The sequence below is a fragment of the Coregonus lavaretus genome (genome assembly GCF_964263955.1).
Source record: "Coregonus lavaretus genome assembly, contig: HAP1_SCAFFOLD_3739, whole genome shotgun sequence".
NCBI classification, from domain to species: Eukaryota; Metazoa; Chordata; class Actinopteri; order Salmoniformes; family Salmonidae; genus Coregonus; species Coregonus lavaretus.
In genome coordinates, this window is record NW_028165977.1 from 1 (window position 1) to 15,280 (window position 15,280).

The 15,280-nt window shown below is 48.2% G+C and overlaps 1 pseudogene across 1 annotated transcript; it reads right to left on the reverse strand.

The window, feature by feature from the left end:
* Positions 1-888: 888 nt before the first annotated feature.
* Positions 889-14,866, reverse strand: LOC311115250 (anaphase-promoting complex subunit 10-like; annotated as a pseudogene). The gene is made up of 6 exons: positions 14,750-14,866; positions 10,412-10,527; positions 5,936-6,026; positions 5,070-5,190; positions 1,497-1,567; positions 889-1,389 (listed from the first exon to the last, which is right to left on the reverse strand). The product of its transcript is annotated as an anaphase-promoting complex subunit 10-like (transcript).
* Between the last annotated feature and the right edge of the window lie 414 nt (positions 14,867-15,280).

Here is a 15,280-nt window from a genome sequence, read left to right on the forward strand (position 1 = left end):
AGAGGCCTTTGACAACTCTCTCAACCTCATCTCCTTTACAGAGGCCTTTGACAACTGATCTGCGTGACTATCGAAAGGGGAATATACACTACCAGTCAGAAGTTTGGGACACACCTACTCATTCAAGGGTTTTTCTTTATTTTTACTATTTTCTACATTTTAGAATAATAGTGAACACATGCAAAACTATGAAATAACACATATGGAATCATGTAGTAACCAAAAAAAAGTGTTAAACAAATCAATATATATTTTATATTAAATATAATATATAATGCCAAGAGTGTGCAAAGCTGTCATCAAGGCAAAGGGTGGCTACTTTGAATAATCTCAAATATATTTTGATTTGTTTAACACTTTTTTGGTTACTACATGATTCCATATGTGTTATTTCATAGTTTTGATGTCTTCACTATTATTCTAAAATGTAGAAAATAGTAAAAATAAAGAAAAACCCTTGAATGAGTAGGTGTGTCCAAACTGTTGACTGGTACTGTGTATAAAATGTTAAAGTAGCTCCTTTTAAAACCCTCATCCCACCCCCTGCACGCTATCCATCCAACCAGGCCTGTAGCAACAGGTTCTCCCTTCAGAGGGGAAACAGTGCCTCCTGCTGGTTAAACTGTGGTATAAAAACTGATCAGACAGACCTATAGCTAGCAAAAGCACACCTATGTGGCTCAGACACAAAACACATTTAATTCAACAACAGACAGAGATACATAATTCATAACATTTGACATTTATTCCCATGACAGTAGGTATAGTCACATGAGCATTAGCAACCGCTGCCCTTATAAGCTCTCATTCAAGTCTTCAATTATCATATATATCAGACAACAACCGAAAGGGAGACCATCAGACTCATTTGGAATTGATCAACATCAATAACACAGAGATCGTTCACCACTTGGCACCCTATTCCCTATATAGTGCACTACTTTAGACTAGTGTCCATAGGGACTCCCGCAGAGAGTGCACTATATTGGGAATAGGGTGCCATTTGGGACGCAGTCAGAGATTGTAATACGCCGGAGGGGCTCCACGTACTCAAATGAAAAGCATTTCAGGTTAACTTGAAATTAGAATAATATTTCAATATAAAAACTTGGCATTCCAATTCCCTTATTTGTCAACACTGTACACTTAAAGGGTTCCACCCGGAACTCTGGAATGTTCTAGGTCGGAACCCTGAGAGGTTCCACCCAGAACCCCGGAGCCCTCAGTGTCATCTGATGGTGCGGTACATCATGAAGTCGACCGTGGTGCATCTTGGAACTTGCCGATGGAGCTCTCCTCGACGGGAGTGTACACCTTGATCTGTCTCATGTGTGTGTCCTCTGCCGTTCTGGGTGGTTGGCTAATACAGCTATTTGGATCATGAACGTCCTGATGAATAAATAAGAAATATATACATAGAATTTAACATATAGAATATACATTTTCAAAAGCAATGTATTTTGAGGACGCCTTTCAAAACAACAAATATAATCTACCTGATGGGGTTGTTGACTGTGTCCAGAAGGGGGATGTGAATCCAACCACTAGGTTCTACCATCTCTAACTGCTGCAGGGGAGAAGAGAGGAGGAGGAGGAGGGGGAGGAGGAGGAGGAGGAGGAGGAGGGAGGGGGAGGGTGAGGAGGAGGAGGGGGGTAAGAGTGAGGAGGGAGGAGGAGGAGGAGGAGGGGGGAGGGTGAGGAGGAGGAGGGGGGTAGAGTGAGGAGGAGGAGGAGGGGGAGGGTGAGGAGGAGGAGGGGGGTTAGAGTGAGGAGGAGGAGATACAAGTAAAAATGCTATCTTCGTAATAACTAGGGGTGTAACGGTTTGGTACGTATTGCTGTTTTGGGGTCACTGTTCGGTTACGGTTACAGCAGCTAAATGAAATGCCAACAGTTACTCTAGTTAATTTTTGTTTATTTGGCTAAATACGCAAACTTAAAAACGCACCCTATTTGTGGCCCAAGTCCAGTTTCTGTGACATCATTCACAATGTTCCTGGCATTGTCTGTTGTGACATCATTGTCTGTTGTGACATCATTGTCTGTTGTGACATCATTGTCTGTTGTGACATCATTGTCTGTTGTGACATCATTCACAATGTTCCTGGCATTGTCTGTTGTGACATCATTGTCTGTTGTGACATCATTGTCTGTTTGTGACAACATTGTCTGTTGTGACATCATTCACAATGTTCCTGGCATTGTCTGCTGTGACATCATTGTCTGCTGTGACATCATTGTCTGCTGTGACATCATTGTCTGCTGTGACATCATTGTCTGCTGTGACAGGGATTGTTAAGTAGAAGTCTAAAACTTGGACCCGTTCAGAAATGGACCCGGGGCTTTCCCACCCGGACAAATATGCATAAATTTTTTTTTCAATATAGAGACCCGTTCCCGAACGGACCCGAGGACGACCAGTTCCGTATAGACCTGGTCGGATCCGAGTGAGGGAAGTAGCAGAAAAGCCCATTTGTAAGCTACTTTATTAAACCCTGATACAGCTACTTTATTAACCCAGACACGATACAGCTACTTTATTAACCTGATACAGCTACTTTATTAACCAGACCTGATACAGCTACTTTATTACCTGATACAGCTACTTTATTAACCTGATACAGCTACTTTATTAACCTGATACAGCTACTTTATTAACCTGATACAGCTACTTTATTAACCTGATCCAGCTACTTTATTAACCTGATCCAGCTACTTTATTAACCTGATCCAGCTACTTTATTAACCTGATCCAGCTACTTTATTAACCTGATCCAGCTACTTTATTAACCTGATCCAGCTACTTTATTAACCTGATCCAGCTACTTTATTAACCTGATACAGCTACTTTATTAACCTGATACAGCGCGAGGGAGAGCAAGCGGAGGAGGGGCCCTTGAGAGGGAGAGGAGGCGGAGGAGGGGCCTTGAGAGGGAGATCAGGCGGAGGAGGGGCCTTGAGAGGGAGAGGAGGCGGAGGTGGGGCCTTGAGAGGGGAGAGCAAGTGGAGGAGGGAGGCCTTGAGAGGGAGAGCAGGCGGAGGAGGGGCCTTGAGAGGGAGAGCAAGCGGAGGAGGGGCCTTGAGAGGGAGAGCAAGCGGAGGAGGGGGCCTTGAGAGGGAGAGCAGGCGGAGGAGGGGCCTTGAGAGGGAGAGCAGGCGGAGGAGGGGCCTTGAGAGGAGAGCAAGCGGAGGAGGGGCCTTGAGAGGGAGAGCAAGCGGAGGAGGGGCCTTGAGAGGGAGAGCAAGCGGAGGAGGGCCTTGCGACAAGGAGGAGGGGGGGAGAGACAGCAACCAACCATAACAAGCAGACTCGCACTAGAACACTAACTTCTAGCTTGTCATAGCTAGGTTATTTATCATCCAATAGGATTATTTAGTAGTATTTTGTCGACTGCATCAAACCCAGAGAAGCTAGTTGGCTATGATAGCTAGCTACCCAGCTAGGCTAATTGAGCATGTGCTTTCTTCCTGTCCTACAGTTACAAATAACACCACCCTCCATTTAGATGATTAATACAAATACACCCACCTCCATTTAGATGATTAAAATAGCAGCCTAAGCTGTTGACTCTTGGTCATGGTACCATATATACTCATTTCACGTTTAATTCAATCTCCCATTGATTAGATCATCTCCTAATTTGCTTTGCCACACAGGAACTGTAGTGGCGCTGTGGTGACTTGTGATTGGCCGACAACAACAGCTACACACGCCACTCTGTTCTCATTGCGCCGTGGAGAACATACTGTTAACGTTTTACCCACAACTCTCTGTCCATCGCCGATGTAGTCCACCGTGAAAATGTTCCCAAACTGGAGATTTAACGATGATGAAGGATTATATTATTATTATATTGATTATAACGTGCCCATTGGCACAGCCGACAATGTTTTCCAGCTCTGCTTTACTAACGAGGCAACGGCCTCCAACGCAGCGTTTACTAACGAGGCAACGGCCTCCAACGCAGCGTTTACTAACGAGGCAACGGCCTCCAACGCAGCGTTTACTAACGAGGCACGGCCTCCAACGCAGCGTTTACTAACGAGGCAACGGCCTCCAACGCAGCGTTTACTAACGAGGCAACGGCCTCCAACGCAGCGTTTACTAACGAGGCAACGGCCTCCAACGCAGCGTTTACTAACGAGGCAACGGCCTCCAACGCAGCGTTTACTAACGAGGCAACGGCCTCCAACGCAGCGTTTACTAACGAGGCAACGGCCTCCAACGCAGCGTTTACTAACGAGGCAACGGCCTCCAACGCAGCGTTTACTAACGAGGCAACGGCCTCCAACGCACGTTTACTAACGAGGCAACGGCCTCCAACGCAGCGTTTACTAACGAGGCAACGGCCTCCAACGCAGCGTTTACTAACGAGGCAACGGCCTCAACGCAGCGTTTACTAACGAGGCAACGGCCTCCAACGCAGCGTTTACTAACGAGGCAACGGCCTCAACGCAGCGTTTACTAACGAGGCAACGGCCTCCAACGCAGCGTTTACTAACGAGGCAACGGCCTCCAACGCAGCGTTTACTAACGAGGCAACGGCCTCCAACGCAGCGTTTACTAACGAGGCAACGGCCTCCAACGCAGCGTTTACTAACGAGGCAACGGCCTACAACGCAGCGTTTACTAACGAGGCAACGGCCTCCAACGCAGCGTTTACTAACGAGGCAACGGCCTCCAACGCAGCGTTTACTAACGAGGCAACGGCCTCCAACGCAGCGTTACTAACGAGGCAACGGCCTCCAACGCAGCGTTTACTAACGAGGCAACGGCCTCCACCTGCTACTAACGAGGCAACGCCTCCAACGCAGCGTTTACTAACGAGGCAACGGCCTCCAACGCAGCGTTTACTAACGAGGCAACGGCCTACAACGCAGCGTTTACTAAGCAACGGCCTACAACTCAGCGTAGGCATAGTAGTTCTATTTGTTGTATTCATTCAGGTTCGTAGTGCGGAACAAACCGAGGTCCCGTACCGAAGACGTGTACCATCACAGCCCTTAGTGATAACAGTCATAACATGTTATTGATACACACTGACACAATATAACTTCAAAGTTCTTACTCTGATCTCCTGCAGGTTGTGGAAGTTGTTTCCTACCCTGACAGAGATCTTACTGGGGGTGTAGCTCTCATCTGACTTGTAGTCTGCATAGATACACAACATCTTCACTGTAGTCTTCCTCCTGGGGTGGGAAGGAGGGTAAGGGTTAGGGTCAGGGTTAGGGTGTAGATCTCATCTGACTTGTAGTCTGCATAGATGCACAACATCTTCATGTAGTCTTCCTCCTGGGGTGAGGAGGGTAAGGGTTAGATCTCATCTGACTTGTAGTCTGCATAGATGCACAACATCTTCACTGTAGTCTTCCTCCTGGGGTGGGAAGGAGGGTAAGGGTTAGGGTCAGGGTTAGGGTGTAGATCTCATCTGACTTGTAGTCTGCATAGATGCACAACATCTTCACTGTAGTCTTCCCCCTGGGGTGGGAAGGAGGGTAAGGGTTAGATCTCATCTGACTTGTAGTCTGCATAGATACACAACATCTTCACTGTAGTCTTCCCCCTGGGGTGAGAAGGAGGGAAGGAGGGAAGGAAGGAAGGAAGGAAGGAAGGAAGGAAGGTAGGTGTCTTTCTCCTGGGGAGAGAAGGAGGGAAGAATGATGTTGGAGATGCCTTCATTGAGATCCTGATTGACTGATTCAGTCACAGGCAGGCAGACAGGCAGGCAGACAGGCAGACAGACAGGCAGGGGCAGACAGACAGGCAGACAGGGGCAGACAGACAGACAGGCAGACAGCTGGGCATACAGACAGACAGGGGCAGACAGACAGACAGGCAGACAGGGGCATACAGACAGACAGGGGCAGACAGATGGACATACAGACAGGCAGGCAGGCAGGCAGGCAGGCAGGCAGGCAGGCAGGAAGACTGTACCTGAACTGGATGTTGACTAGGTGCGGCTGGGATCCATCAGACTGCCAGTATGTCTCCAGGTTATCATCTCTCAGCTGGTCCACACCAAAACCTAGAGAGGGAGAGGGATAGGGGGACAGAGACACTGTATGAGTTCACCAGTCAGCAGAGGAGGAGAGAGAGAGAACGCCAGGGTTGTGTTCATCAGAGAGGAGGAGAGAGAGAACGCCAGGGTTGTGTTCATCAGAGAGGAGGAGAGAGAGAGAACGCCAGGGTTGTGTTCATCAGAGAGGAGGAGAGAGAGAGAACGCCAGGGTTGTGTTCATCAGAGAGGAGGAGAGAGAGAGAGAACCCCAGGGTTGTGTTCATCAGAGAGGAGGAGAGAGAGAGAACGCCAGGGTTGTGTTCATCAGAGAGGAGGAGAGAGAGAGAACGCCAGGGTTGTGTTCATCAGAGAGGAGGAGAGAGAGAGAACGCCAGGGTTGTGTTCATCAGAGAGGAGGAGAGAGAGAGAGAACCCCAGGGTTGTGTTCATCAGAGAGGAGGAGAGAGAGAGAACGCCAGGGTTGTGTTCATCAGAGAGGAGGAGAGAGAGAGAACGCCAGGGTTGTGTTCATCAGAGAGGAGGAGAGAGAGAGAACGCCAGGGTTGTGTTCATCAGAGAGGAGGAGAGAGAGAGAACGCCAGGGTTGTGTTCATCAGAGAGGAGGAGAGAGAGAGAACGCCAGGGTTGTGTTCATCAGAGAGGAGGAGAGAGAGAGAACGCCAGGGTTGTGTTCATCAGAGAGGAGGAGAGAGAGAGAACGCCAGGGTTGTGTTCATCAGAGAGGAGGAGAGAGAGAACGCCAGGGTTGTGTTCATCAGAGCGGAGGAGAGAGAGAGAACGCCAGGGTTGTGTTCATCAGAGAGGAGGAGAGAGAGAGAACGCCAGGGTTGTGTTCATCAGAGAGGAGGAGAGAGAGAGAACACCAGGGTTGTGTTCATCAGAGAGGAGGAGAGAGAGAGAACGCCAGGGTTGTGTTCATCAGAGAGGAGGAGAGAGAGAGAACGCCAGGGTTGTGTTCATCAGAGAGGAGGAGAGAGAGAGAACCCCAGGGTTGTGTTCATCAGAGAGGAGGAGAGAGAGAGAGAACGCCAGGGTTGTGTTCATCAGAGAGGAGGAGAGAGAGAGAATGCCAGGGTTGTGTTCATCAGAGAGGAGGAGAGAGAGAGAACCCCAGGGTTGTGTTCATCAGAGAGGAGGAGAGAGAGAACGCCAGGGTTGTGTTCATCAGAGAGGAGGAGAGAGAGAGAACGCCAGGGTTGTGTTCATCAGAGAGGAGGAGAGAGAGAGAACGCCAGGGTTGTGTTCATCAGAGAGGAGGAGAGAGAGAGAACGCCAGGGTTGTGTTCATCAGAGAGGAGGAGAGAGAGAGAACGCCAGGGTTGTGTTCATCAGAGAGGAGGAGAGAGAGAACCCCAGGGTTGTGTTCATCAGAGAGGAGGAGAGAGAGAGAACGCCAGGGTTGTGTTCATCAGAGAGGAGGAGAGAGAGAGAACGCCAGGGTTGTGTTCATCAGAGAGGAGGAGAGAGAGAGAGAACGCCAGGGTTGTGTTCATCAGAGAGGAGGAGAGAGAGAGAACGCCAGGGTTGTGTTCATCAGAGAGGAGGAGAGAGAGAGAGAACGCCAGGGTTGTGTTCATCAGAGAGGAGGAGAGAGAGAGAGAACGCCAGGGTTGTGTTCATCAGAGAGGAGGAGAGAGAGAGAACGCCAGGGTTGTGTTCATCAGAGAGGAGGAGAGAGAGAGAACGCCAGGGTTGTGTTCATCAGAGAGGAGGAGAGAGAGAACGCCAGGGTTGTGTTCATCAGAGAGGAGGAGAGAGAGAGAACGCCAGGGTTGTGTTCATCAGAGAGGAGGAGTGAGAGAACGCCAGGGTTGTGTTCATCAGAGAGGAGGAGAGAGAGAGAACCCCAGGGTTGTGTTCATCAGAGAGGAGGAGAGAGAGAGAACGCCAGGGTTGTGTTCATCAGAGAGGAGGAGAGAGAGAACGCCAGGGTTGTGTTCATCAGAGAGGAGGAGAGAGAGAGAACGCCAGGGTTGTGTTCATCAGAGAGGAGGAGAGAGAGAGAACGCCAGGGTTGTGTTCATCAGAGAGGAGGAGAGAGAGAGAACGCCAGGGTTGTGTTCATCAGAGAGGAGGAGAGAGAGAGAACGCCAGGGTTGTGTTCATCAGAGAGGAGGAGAGAGAGAGAACGCCAGGGTTGTGTTCATCAGAGAGGAGGAGAGAGAGAGAACGCCAGGGTTGTGTTCATCAGAGAGGAGGAGAGAGAGAGAACGCCAGGGTTGTGTTCATCAGAGAGGAGGAGAGAGAGAGAACGCCAGGGTTGTGTTCATAAGAGAGGAGGAGAGAGAGAGAACGCCAGGGTTGTGTTCATCAGAGAGGAGGAGAGAGAGAGAACGCCAGGGTTGTGTTCATCAGAGAGGAGGAGAGAGAGAGAACGCCAGGGTTGTGTTCATCAGAGAGGAGGAGAGAGAGAGAGAACGCCAGGGTTGTGTTCATCAGAGAGAAGGAGAGAGAACGCCAGGGTTGTGTTCATCAGAGAGGAGGAGAGAGAGAGAACGCCGGGGTTGTGTTCATCAGAGAGGAGGAGAGAGAGAGAACGCCAGGGTTGTGTTCATCAGAGAGGAGGAGAGAGAGAGAACGCCAGGGTTGTGTTCATCAGAGAGGAGGAGAGAGAGAGAACGCCAGGGTTGTGTTCATCAGAGAGGAGGAGAGAGAGAGAACGCCAGGGTTGTGTTCATCAGAGAGGAGGAGAGAGAGAGAACGCCAGGGTTGTGTTCATCAGAGAGGAGGAGAGAGAGAACGCCAGGGTTGTGTTCATCAGAGAGGAGGAGAGAGAGAGAACGCCAGGGTTGTGTTCATCAGAGAGGAGGAGAGAGAGAGAGAACGCCAGGGTTGTGTTCATCAGAGAGGAGGAGAGAGAGAGAGAACGCCAGGGTTGTGTTCATCAGAGAGAAGGAGAGAGAGAGAACGCCAGGGTTGTGTTCATCAGAGAGGAGGAGAGAGAGAGAACGCCAGGGTTGTGTTCATCAGAGAGGAGGAGAGAGAGAACGCCAGGGTTGTGTTCATCAGAGAGGAGGAGAGAGAGAGAACGCCAGGGTTGTGTTCATCAGAGAGGAGGAGAGAGAGAGAACGCCAGGGTTGTGTTCATCAGAGAGGAGGAGAGAGAGAGAGAACGCCAGGGTTGTGTTCATCAGAGAGAAGGAGAGAGAGAGAACGCCAGGGTTGTGTTCATCAGAGAGGAGGAGAGAGAGAGAACGCCGGGGTTGTGTTCATCAGAGAGGAGGAGAGAGAGAGAACGCCAGGGTTGTGTTCATCAGAGAGGAGGAGAGAGAGAGAACACCAGGGTTGTGTTCATCAGAGAGGAGGAGAGAGAGAGAACGCCAGGGTTGTGTTCATCAGAGAGGAGGAGAGAGAGAGAACGCCAGGGTTGTGTTCATCAGAGAGGAGGAGAGAGAGAGAACGCCAGGGTTGTGTTCATCAGAGAGGAGGAGAAAGAGAGAACGCCAGGGTTATGTTCATCAGAGAGGAGGAGAGAGAGAGAACGCCAGGGTTGTGTTCATCAGAGAGGAGGAGAGAGAGAGAACGCCAGGGTTGTGTTCATCAGAGAGGAGGAGAGAGAGAGAACGCCAGGGTTGTGTTCATCAGAGAGGAGGAGAGAGAGAGAACGCCAGGGTTGTGTTCATCAGAGAGGAGGAGAGAGAGAGAACGCCAGGGTTGTGTTCATCAGAGAGGAGGAGAGAGAGAGAACGCCAGGGTTGTGTTCATCAGAGAGGAGGAGAGAGAGAGAACCCCAGGGTTGTGTTCATCAGACAACAAACAGACTGAAACCGGGAGGTTTTGTCCATTAAGAAACTCTTGTTTACATTACCTTTGCAAAACATTTTGCTGCGGTGTTGATAGAATAATTATTAAATGACTAATTATTACACCCTGAAATTGTGTGAAATGTGTTAGAATGTGTGAGTGTAGGACCAGTAAAGACTATGACATTGAGCTACTATTTAGCAATGTGAGTAAGAGTTAGACCAGACAACAAAGGACAAGGAGAACTGTCTACAGACAACTGAGAAACCAAGATAAAGAGGCCTCCCAATTTAGGGAGGAGAGAGACTTTTAGGCTTTTTAAGGAGTATGAAACATGGTGCAGAATATTGTGAGGACGGCGATAACTTAAGGAATGCAGCCTATGATAAGAACGTGTGTGTGTGACCTGATGGTCAGGAGAGCAGAGGAAAACAGCCTGCCTAAAGAGGGGAGGGATTTTTGTATGACGTGTGAGTATAAAAGACGGACTTGTGAAATTGTGATAACAGAATTCTCAATTAATAAACATCTCTGACTATGCGGACCGGGACTCTGGCCGTTACTTGATCCACAGAGACACTGAAATAGTTTGTTAAATAATTCTCATAACAGGTGTGCACTAATGAATAGAACCCAACTGAACTCACCTGGTTTACATGAAGACAGAGACCACACAGCCTGAGAGCCGATCTCCCGGACTGTCCCGGTCCTCTCCAGCTGCTTGGGGTCAGAGCCCGGCGGGGTCTTACTGGGGGTCGCCATGCTGCACAACACAGGAAGGGAGCACAACCACAGAAATTAGAATGAATTACATTAGTGTACCCACGAGGGTGCAGTCCAACTGCTGTTGTCTGATAGGACGATGATGGCGGCGCTGACAGACTCCTGCTAGACTTGGCTTTACGCCGTTAATTATTGCTTTGTTTTCTCCGAACGTTCACGCCATCATTTCCTACGACTTACGCTAAAACCTTTATTCTATTCGTGTTCTTCTCTTCACTTATTTCTTATTGTTGTTGCAGTGTCGAGAACGAACCTGCAAGGAAGCATTTGGTTGAGCAGTGTAAGAAACTTGATGGGCTACGCCCCTTCTAGTAATTATATTCTATGATGGTGGCCATCTTACTGGGGGGGTGTCCATGCCAGACCGCCACACCATCTTACTGGGGGGTGTCCATGCCAGACCGCCACACCATCTTACTGGGGGGTCTCCATGCCAGACCACCACACCATCTTACTGGGGGGTGTCCATGCCAGACCGCCACACCATCTTACTGGGGGGTGTCCATGCCAGACCGCCACACCATCTTACTGGGGGGTGTCCATGCCAGACCGCCACACCATCTTACTGGGGGATTATTGACGTTTCTAAATGTTAAAACACAGCGTTTCGATTGTAGTTCACATGAGTCAGTCGTTGGGGAACTGTAGGGAGAAGGCAGAATGTCTGCCAACGGTAAGGAGAAGGCAGAATGTCTGCCAACGGTAGGGAGAAGGCAGAATGTCTGCCAACGGTAAGGAGAAGGCAGAATGTCTGCCAACGGTAGGGAGAAGGCAGAATGTCTGCCAACTGTAGGGAGAAGGCAGAATGTCTGCCAACTGTAGGGAGAAGGCAGAATGTCTGCCAACGGTAGGGAGAAGGCAGAATGTCTGCCAACGGTAGGGAGAAGGCAGAATGTCTGCCAACGGTAGGGAGAAGGCAGAATGTCTGCCAGGGAGAAGGCAGAATGTCTGCCAGGGAGAAGGCAGAATGTCTGCCAACGGTAGGGAGAAGGCAGAATGTCTGCCAACGGTAAGGAGAAGGCAGAATGTCTGCCAACGGTAAGGAGAAGGCAGAATGTCTGCCAACGGTAGGGAGAAGGCAGAATGTCTGCCAACGGTAGGGAGAAGGCAGAATGTCTGCCAAAGGTAGGGAGAAGGCAGAATGGCGCCTTGAGTTTAAGAGCTAGACAAACACAGGTCATCTACAGCAGAGGTGCATAAATGCAATGTACCACACTGCTCAACACAGGATCACCACACTGCTCAACACAGGATCACCACACTGCTCAACACAGGATCACCACACTGCTCAACACAGGATCACCACACTGCTCAACACAGGATCACCACACTGCTCAACACAGGATCACCACACTGCTCAACCCAGGATCACCACACTGCTCAACACAGGATCACCACACTGCTCAACACAGGATCACCACACTGCTCAACACAGGATCACCACACTGCTCAACACAGGATCACCACACTGCTCAACACAGGATCACCACACTGCTCAACACAGGATCACCACACTGCTCAACACAGGATCACCACACTGCTCAACACAGGATCACCACACTGCTCAACACAGGATCACCACACTGCTCAACACAGGATCACCACACTGCTCAACACAGGATCACCACACTGCTCAACACAGGATCACCACACTGCTCAACACAGGATCACCACACTGCTCAACATAGGATCACCACACAGCTCTAGATGATGTTGTAGGCTTTGATCACATCGGTCTCAGTCACGTAGCTACAGCAGCGGTATGGAGGTAAATCATGGACCTAATGATTTGGAGCTTGTAGAATATATTTATAGTTGTAAACACAAATTTGCAAGTGTGTAACTGATGAGTTGTGAACATGAAATAATAAAATCTGTAGTTGTAATTACATTCGCAAACTTGTAACTTAATATTTGCGAGCAATAATTGCATTTGTACACCTGCGCATGTCAATTTTGCGCACTCAGACTTTTGGCAGTGCTTTAGCGCCCTACCATTACAAAAAGATTGGTAGATGTTGCACCGTGCCTCCTGAGTGGCGCAGTGGTCTAAGGCACTGCATCGCAGTGCTAGCTGTGCCACTAGAGATCCTGGTTCGAATCCAGGCTCTGTCGCAGCCGGCCGCGACCGGGAGACTCATGGGCAGCGCACAATTGGCCTAGCGTTGTCCAGGGTAGGGGAGGGAATGGCCGGCAGGGATGTAGTTCAGTTGATAGAGCATGGCGTTTGCAACGCAAGGGTTGTGGGTTCGATTCCCACGGGGGACCAGTATGAAAAAAAAAAAACATAATAATATGTATTCACTAACTGTAAGTCGCTCTGGATAAGAGCGTCTGCTAAATGACTAAAATGTAAATGAGAAAGAGAGGAGCTCTTGGAGGTGGGACATGTTTCTTCTAACCAATCAGATGAGATTTTCATATACCAGTATAGCTCACATGGGCCGTGTTGTCTGGCGCAAACACCTGTCAATCACGACTTGATTACAAGGTTACTGCTTGCGCAATGTCCACCATAGAAGCCCAGCTGTCATGGCGGGTAAGTTTAAATGTCTTTCTTTTATGGCTAGGTAACAAGCTTTTTTCTTCTTTGTAATACGTTTTTGGAAGATAACTAACGCTGTAGTCTGATGCTAGCTACCGAAAACGATTTGGTAAAGTTATTTTGTAAACTATTTTTAAGCTAACTAGCTAGATTCTGTGTGGATCCATAGCTAGCTAGCATAATCATTAGAAAATAAATAATTTACCTGCGAAGACCTAGCAACTGAAATAAATCCCATGATTTATTGATCACCCAGTTCGATCTGGAGTTTTAGTAGAAGCACGACTGAAGGGTAGAAAATAATTTATTTAGATTTGACATTGGCTGCATTCTGTGAATCTGTAGCTACTGCCCTTTGATTAATGTAAAACCCTATCTAAACCATTTACAAATGGTCTGTACCCCCTCTCCAGGCTACAATCCACTCCCAGTTAGGCGGGGTCGTGCTTCTACTAAAACTCCAGATCGAACTGGGTGATCAATACATCTTGGGATTTATCTCAGTTGCTAGGTCTTCGCAGGTAAATGATTACTTTTCTAATGATTATGCTAGCTAGCTATGGATCCACACAGAATCTAGCTCGCAAAATACTTCGCTAAATAACTTTACCAAATCAATTTCGGTAGCTAGCATCAGACTACAACGTTAGAGTTAGCTTCCAAAAACGTATTACAAAGAAGAAGAAAGCTTGTTACCTAGCCATAAAAGAAAGACATTTAAAGTTACCCACCATGACAGCTGGGATTATATAGTGGACACGGCGCAAACCGTAACCCACGTCGTGATTGACAGGTGGTTCTGCCAGACATCACGGCCCATGGGAGCTGTCACCAACCAACCAGTGTAGAGTATACTGGTCTATGAAAATCTCATCTGATTGGTTAGAAGAAACAGGTCCCACCAAGCGCTCCTGGCTCTCTCTCTCCTTGTTTGCAACATCTACCAATCTTTTTGTCATGGTAGTGACATGCGCAGGTGTACAGATGCAATTATTGCTCGCAAATATGACGTTTGCGAATGCGATTAGAACTACAAATGTCATATTTTTCATATTCACAACTCATCAGTTACACGTTTGAGAATGTGTTTACAAGTAAGAAATATATTCTACAAGATCAAACCATTATGTCAAAAGATTTACCTGCATATTAAAATGTGCCACACTATTTTGCGAGTCCACAATATTTGGATCTGTTAGTTTGTGCTGCCTTGTTAACTCGTCATTGTCACGCTAAACAACATGTGACATTTACAGTTCTTTCCGAAAATATAATGACCTACCTTTTTCATTCAAAAACAGCCCTTATGGCGTGACATTGTGTATCGCAATGCAGTGACCTGGATTCGAACCGGTGTTTGTGCGGCCACAACGCAAAATACTAATGATATGATCACGGCGAGATACCAGGGCTGATGGGTACGAGGAGAGAGCAGGGGCTTTTCAATTCAAGCCTGAAGTAACGTGCACTAGTAGTATACACAATACAGTATCGATTACCATAGGAGTTGCCAACTTGACAATGACAAGCCTCACGTCGATAACCCTTTTCGCATCTCTATCGAGTTAGCTAGCTATGTTAACAGTCATGCAAATCCATTTGTGCCAGAGACAAGGAACATGAACTTTCTTATACACAGTAAGTTATATTACCTTACTCCGATGTCGTGGTTTTCCTCGTCGTTTTAAGTGATCGTAGATGGCATCGTTTAATGAAATATTAAATAACTGTTGTTTGTTTTGCTACTTCGAATCTCCCACTTCTCGCTCCCGGTTTGGTCGCATGTTGATGACGACACGGGAAGTGGAGGCACTTCTGTCGCACAACATAATGCGTAGGCCTTTCTCGCACAACCTTTCCTTCCGGCTTCTCTCCTAGATAGAACGAAAGAGCATTTACGCACTTTTTTTTTCTCTGGCTTTCTTTCTCTTCTCTCGTCGCATCTTTCTCTCCCTAGTAATGAAGCTGTAACGTTAGACCTAGACACTGATCTAGGGACAGTTATTCTCCCCTATGGTGAAGGTTAGGGCGTGGGGGGGTACACTGATCCTAGATCTGTGCCTAATGGTAGTTCTCAAACGTCCTGTTATGCATTTTACATACATTGTAAAACATACATTGGTGATAAAGTCCATAAATGAACCGAAGGGGGAAACTGAACGCCTTACAAAACTCCTTGTTGAAGGTC